The 7,680-nt window shown below is 37.1% G+C and overlaps 1 long non-coding RNA gene across 1 annotated transcript; it reads right to left on the reverse strand.

Moving 5' to 3' along the window:
• Positions 1-733: 733 nt before the first annotated feature.
• Positions 734-7,257, reverse strand: LOC140821277 (uncharacterized). The gene is made up of 3 exons (XR_012115690.1): positions 7,199-7,257; positions 1,756-1,814; positions 734-795 (listed from the first exon to the last, which is right to left on the reverse strand). It is a non-coding gene; the product is annotated as an uncharacterized lncRNA (long non-coding RNA).
• Positions 7,258-7,680: the final 423 nt, after the last annotated feature.

Raw genomic sequence — 7,680 nt, forward strand, 5'->3', positions numbered from 1 at the left:
ATTGTGCAAAGTTTAGCCCATAAAGTAATCCATAAATAGAATCCCTCCCCTTCTTGGTCCTAGGCAACCGCAAAATAAAGTCCATAAAAATGTCAATCCAAGTTCTTTTTAAGAATAGCACGCAAAAGTGTTCCCAAAGTTCTATTTACAACTTCAGTTTGTCCATCCGTTTGAGGATGACAAGTAGTAGATTACAACTTTATTGTGCAAAGTTTAGCCCATAAAGTAATCCATAAATAGAATCCCTGCCCTTCTTAGTCCTAGACAACCTCAAAATAAAGTTCATAGAAATATCAATCCAAGTTCTTTTAAGAATAGCACGCAAACGTGTTCTCAAAGTTCTATTTACAACTTCAGTTTGTCCATCCGTTTGAGGATGGCAAGTAGTAGATTACAACTTTATTGTGCAAAGTTTAGCCCATAAAGTAATCCATAAATAGAATCCCTCCCCTTCTTAGTCCTAGGCAACCCCAAAATAAGTCCATAGAAATGTCAATCCAAGTTCTTTTATGTGGGGACCCGGACGCTAATTCATTCCTTAATCGTCTTTAGGAATATTTAATCATTCATAATAAACAGGGTCTAAAAATTTTTCTTTTAAAATGCAAAGCGGAAACGTAATGTAATTAAAATCAAATTACATGTTAAACATGAACATACAAATCTGATGTTATCTACAATAATCCAACTAGGTTCAACTACATGTCGGTGCTGAATCCTAAGTTGCGTCAAAGTCCGGACCTCCACGCTATCTAGTCCAGCCTCGTTCTCTTCTTGACCCTGATCCTAGCCCACCTGTTGCCATGCACACATACAGACAAGACAACAGCCGGATAACTCCGGTGAAATATAAATATCCCAGTATAAATCATGTATACATGCAATCATATAAATCATATAAGAGCATATAACAAAATCATATCCTATATCAACATCATGATATAAATCAATACCAAGAATACATCATATTCTAAACTTGTACCCTAATCAGGAACCTAATTCAATATCTAGAATAAATCCTATTCTAGGCATGTACCAATATCAGGAACATAAATCAATATCAAGAATAATTCCTATTCTAAACATGGACCAACATCAGGAACATGATCAGTATCAAGAATGATTTCTATTCTAAATATGTACCAATATCAGGAAACATAAAAGGACATGAACCATATTCAGGAACATAAATCAGTATTAATCAATACCATAAACTATAACTGTCACTCAATCCAGTGACTCTACTTTTTAGACTAGACTCAATCCTAGTCTAGGGATCCCGGTTTCCAGATGTGGTATTCCTATATCGAATTCCGTAAAGGATGGAATCATAATCTCTATTACTCGATATAACCATGGCCTTGGTATTCCTATATCGAATTCCGTAATAGAAGAATTCCAATACCCTTTACTCGATATAACCAAATATGGTGTTCCTATATCGAATTCCGTAATAGCTTCCATCACTCGATATAACCATACATCCAGTGTCCTGACCTAACCGTCAAGGACTATAGCTCTATCGCTACTATCCTATCTTGGGACATCGTGCAATGTGCCGTGGCGATACCACCACTATCCGGCACTTCTGTCACAAGATAACACGTCTAATACCTGTCATCTAATATCAAGAGAGCAAGTACATCAATCAACTTAATGCAAATATCAATGCAATAAGGTAAAGTATGTGATTTAGGGAAACTCGAGTCAAACCTCCCTCGAGTTGTGCAATCCCAACTCAACATTAATTTATACCTTTATCTTCTCGCTCAGAAGAAGAAGAAATCCCGACTCTACCTCGGTCCAGTCCCAATCTGGTAATCACAATATTGGACAGGTATAATATCAATAAACAACTCAATTCAATACCTGTTCTGATCAATATCAAATCACAATACAATCTGATCAATGTCAATCGACATATGGTATATCAATACAATCTGAATCAATACCGACTCTGATCAATTTCAATCAACTGATGTTTCGACGGCATAACAATACTGTCTCAATAATCCCGCCAGTCCAAACATCACAGATATAATATCAGAACTCATAATCCACATCGATACCAGTCATAATCTCAATAACAATACATATCTGATATGAATTCTCAGTCACATCGACTCCGAAAATCATAACAATTATATAACCAGTCCGTTCTTTAATCTGACTTCGATTCTATGATGTCTAACATGACAAGAACATCATATATGAATTCTATTCAATTCTGACAATAGTTTAATTTCAAAACATGTCAAAACGTAGCAAAACTTACGTCCAGTTGTAGCCTACGTTGATAGGAACTCAGTACTGAAGTCGGATTCAAAATCAGACGGACGGATCGTTCGCAAATCACGATTAAAATCCCCGAAGAATTTTCTCAAGAATCCCTCGATTCCTTCTTTCTTTTTCTGAAGATTTTCGTATGCCTATACATATATATATATCCATGCATGTATAAAGCAACGTGTCCCGCTCCTTAATGCAGCACGTCTCGCGCATATGCGCGGCATCACTCGCGCATATGCGCGAGACACAATTCTTCAGCGCGTGTGCCTCGGCACTCCCTCGCGCATATGCGCGACACTCTACCGCGCATGTGCGCCGAGGGCTCTGGAGTTTCCGCGCAGATGCGCGCTACTCGTCCGCGCATGTGCGCCGAGGACTCTGGACGCTCCGCGCATGTGCGCGCTGTGAAGTTGCGCATGTGCGCGCAGGCTCCTGCCCTGCTCGCGCATGTGCGCTCCATTCCTCGCGCATGTGCGCCGACTCATTTCCCTGCACACACAATTTACCCCTTTTTCATGTGTTTTGGTCCGAACCCTTCCGTCTATATTTTCCGTAATTAATTAATAAATCATTTCCAGATTAATTCCAAATTACGTTAATCAAATTCTCGGGCCTTACATTTCTCCCCCTCTAAGATATGATTTCGTCCCCGAAATCACAAGCAATCACAACTCATATATCATGGTACTCATATCAGATACCAAATCGGATTCAAGAAGGAGATGTACAGAAACTGCAATAATCCCATATCAACGAAATTCCTCGAGATAGAATCAATCTCAGAACCATGGCTATACGACATCCGTATATACCAATCACCAGTTCAACAGTTCCATAACAATTCAATATTGGCATCTGCTACCAAATTTGTTAATCCCAGTCAAAGATATATTCTATCTTCGGCTTCAATACCAACATTCATCGTCCGACGTTGGCTTATTTAGTCTATGTCTTCTGATCTATCAAATCCGATCTCAAGTAACACTGCAATATCATTCCCATACGAAGTAAATCCGCAGTTCTCATGGTACAATACCTCGACTAAAGCTATTCCGATACTCATCTGATAGCCATTATTGTACAATACTTCACAAGTGACAATGAATCATGTCAACTAGTGCTAAAATTCGGCACTACATGTCCTGGATATCCTCCAGTATCTAGATAGTTCACTCCGACTATCCGTCAATCTATAAATCATAGCTAAAATATCATCTCATGCACTCAGCCAAAAGTATAAAATCAAACGAAAATCACAGTCTGACATAATCAACTTTGGCATTCAATACAATCTAACCTCGGTTTCTGACATAAATCCCCATCATCTGGTCCTGTCTGTACCTCTTTCTGTATAATATAACATATACAGATTTGAACAATCGTTCAATCACCATCACTCTCTTGGCAAGATTGCAATAGTGTCATCACACAATCCATAGAAATGTACTTCCATTTCTATTTAGAAATCAATAATCAATATAACCAATCTCCTGGTTTCTATCTTCCTGTCTTCATCAGTCAACGATTTAGACATTTCAATATAAATTCTGACATAACTGATTTCATCTGTTTATATCAAAACTGTCCATTCGAATTATCACACATTTCCTGTTACCAGAATAGTACTGAATCAACTACTGTGTGCATTTGACAATACCTGTCATTCAAATTCGAATATCTGACACAAACAAATCAGCTAGTCATATAAAATAAAATATTACCTACCTGGTAATCGGCTCTGACACACTGTTCTGACTATCAAAATCAAGTTCTGAACAATCTGATTCAACTTCTGAACTGTTTTAATCTTCAAAATCAGTTCTGACTCGACTGAACTGTATATAACCTCAACGGTTCATAACAATCGATATCAAACACAGACTCCGAGTGATAATAATATCGGATCAGATTCAGAATATCAGTACGCAATGCTAATCTAATAACTGCATAAGACGCAATCTCTGACATTTCTGACATCTCGGAAATTCTACCATATTCAATGTCATTCTCAGTCACTGATCCCTGTCTCAACAATACTATAATTCAGTCAGTATACTATTTTCAGATATCATAGACTCTGAGTACAATCTGTCACAATCGAGATTCATATCCGAACAATTCTGTATACCACACTCTCAGTTCCCAGAATATTCAATTCAATCATACGCTGCGAATATATCAAAATGTCATAGATAAAACGAGCATAATGTCTTCAGAATAGTGCTGAACACAGGATTTATCAATCCATCATTGGAACTGAAGTACTTCCCAGAGAAACATATAATCAAATGTAACTCTAAATCTTCAGGCAATAAGTCTTTCAATGGCTATCCCAATTCTCTCAGTTCAATCAGTATCAGTCTATAAGAAAGTATAAAATGAAACCAATACCTGGAATCAACTCAAAGCTGAAATCATTTTCCCTGATACAGGACAACCTGAAATCTCCTCTGAAAGACTATAGCAAACTTCCTGCTATTAGTAAATCAATCCCTGGTATACTTAACTTCAGTCATCAACTGAATACCTAAGGAATTATTCCATTCCTTTCGATAATCATCGAATCATACACAATACAGATATCAAGGAATTCAAAAATCTAAATCCCTTACTGTATATCATTCATTCATTGGCCATTTCAGGTCTGAATCTTACCATCTCCTGGCAAGGCTCTATAATTGCTCTATACTTGTTCAATATCTCAATATCAATCAGGCAGTCATCATCAGACAATACAAGTACAAGCTAGTCTAATTCACTCTCATTCTCAACTCACTGCAGTGTATGATATATCACAGAATATCACTGATATCAAATTCTTTCCCCAAGAAGGTAAAGAAGCAATACTACAGTAGATCCAAAATCAACAGGTAAAGCATATATCTGTGCCACCCAATCAAGGATAATGATAATGATTGCATTAGTATATATCAATACATATGCATCATAATCATAGAGGAACAATACCTGCCACTATATCATCAAGTGTGTCCTGGGTTTGTTCCTTGATCACCATATCCAGATGATCTAGCTCCCTGAAATCCTCGGGAACTTCTCAGTTCTAGTACTCCTTTGGTTGTAATCCACCAACTTCTGACAACTTCTCGTAACTGAGGGAATACCAGTTTAATTCTCTGTTCATCTGTACAATTAAGTAAATCGAACAGTAGTTCTATGTCATCAAACCAGTTCTCATACTCTTCAGACGTCCCGATACCACTCAGAATCGACGGCTGAAATAACTGGAACTCTTTCAATTTAGTTTCCATCTGAATTTCTGATACATCTATCTGATCAGACGAAGTACTACCCCTTTCTGAAATTCTTCTACGAGGTATATCTGATGATCACAGGAATCAGTAATCACAAGAGATAATCAATCCCAATCCCTTTCTGATCAGCTTACCTTCTGATCAAGAATTGGTTCTGATTTATTTTCAAATCAGATATATTACCAAATCAATTCAGATATTCAGGTAACGTACATTTAAACGCAATAAAACATGCTGGCATGCTAGCACACTCAATGTAAATCAACATAATACTATATCACATGCTAGCAATCAAAAGCAGGAAAGAAAACTCAATCTACCCCGCTCACTCTTTTCTATCTCAGTGCTAAGGAACCTACAGTTCAAGGACCTACAGCTCTGATACCACCTGTTGTGGGGACCCGGACGCTAATTCATTCCTTAATCGTCTTTAGGAATATTTAATCATTCATAATAAACAGGGTCTAAAAATTTTTCTTTTAAAATGCAAAGCGGAAACGTAATGTAATTAAAATCAAATTACATGTTAAACATGAACATACAAATCTGATGTTATCTACAATAATCCAACTAGGTTCAACTACATGTCGGTGCTGAATCCTAAGTTGCGTCAAAGTCCGGACCTCCACGCTATCTAGTCCAGCCTCGTTCTCTTCTTGACCCTGATCCTAGCCCACCTGTTGCCATGCACACATACAGACAAGACAACAGCCGGATAACTCCGGTGAGATATAAATATCCCAGTATAAATCATGTATACATGCAATCATATAAATCATATAAGAGCATATAACAAAATCATATCCTATATCAACATCATGATATAAATCAATACCAAGAATACATCATATTCTAAACTTGTACCCTAATCAGGAACCTAATTCAATATCTAGAATAAATCCTATTCTAGGCATGTACCAATATCAGGAACATAAATCAATATCAAGAATAATTCCTATTCTAAACATGGACCAACATCAGGAACATGATCAGTATCAAGAATGATTTCTATTCTAAATATGTACCAATATCAGGAAACATAAAAGGACATGAACCATATTCAGGAACATAAATCAGTATTAATCAATACCATAAACTATAACTGTCACTCAATCCAGTGACTCTACTTTTTAGACTAGACTCAATCCTAGTCTAGGGATCCCGGTTTCCAGATGTGGTATTCCTATATCGAATTCCGTAAAGGATGGAATCATAATCTCTATTACTCGATATAACCATGGCCTTGGTATTCCTATATCGAATTCCGTAATAGAAGAATTCCAATACCCTTTACTCGATATAACCAAATATGGTGTTCCTATATCGAATTCCGTAATAGCTTCCATCACTCGATATAACCATACATCCAGTGTCCTGACCTAACCGTCAAGGACTATAGCTCTATCGCTACTATCCTATCTTGGGACATCGTGCAATGTGCCGTGGCGATACCACCACTATCCGGCACTTCTGTCACAAGATAACACGTCTAATACCTGTCATCTAATATCAAGAGAGCAAGTACATCAATCAACTTAATGCAAATATCAATGCAATAAGGTAAAGTATGTGATTTAGGGAAACTCGAGTCAAACCTCCCTCGAGTTGTGCAATCCCAACTCAACATTAATTTATACCTTTATCTTCTCGCTCAGAAGAAGAAGAAATCCCGACTCTACCTCGGTCCAGTCCCAATCTGGTAATCACAATATTGGACAGGTATAATATCAATAAACAACTCAATTCAATACCTGTTCTGATCAATATCAAATCACAATACAATCTGATCAATGTCAATCGACATATGGTATATCAATACAATCTGAATCAATACCGACTCTGATCAATTTCAATCAACTGATGTTTCGACGGCATAACAATACTGTCTCAATAATCCCGCCAGTCCAAACATCACAGATATAATATCAGAACTCATAATCCACATCGATACCAGTCATAATCTCAATAACAATACATATCTGATATGAATTCTCAGTCACAGCGACTCCGAAAATCATAACAATTATATAACCAGTCCGTTCTTTAATCTGACTTCGATTCTATGATGTCTAACATGACAAGAACATCATATATGAATTCTATTCAATTCTGACAATAG

This window comes from Primulina eburnea, unplaced genomic scaffold (genome assembly GCF_022965805.1).
Source record: "Primulina eburnea isolate SZY01 unplaced genomic scaffold, ASM2296580v1 ctg506, whole genome shotgun sequence".
NCBI classification, from domain to species: Eukaryota; Viridiplantae; Streptophyta; class Magnoliopsida; order Lamiales; family Gesneriaceae; genus Primulina; species Primulina eburnea.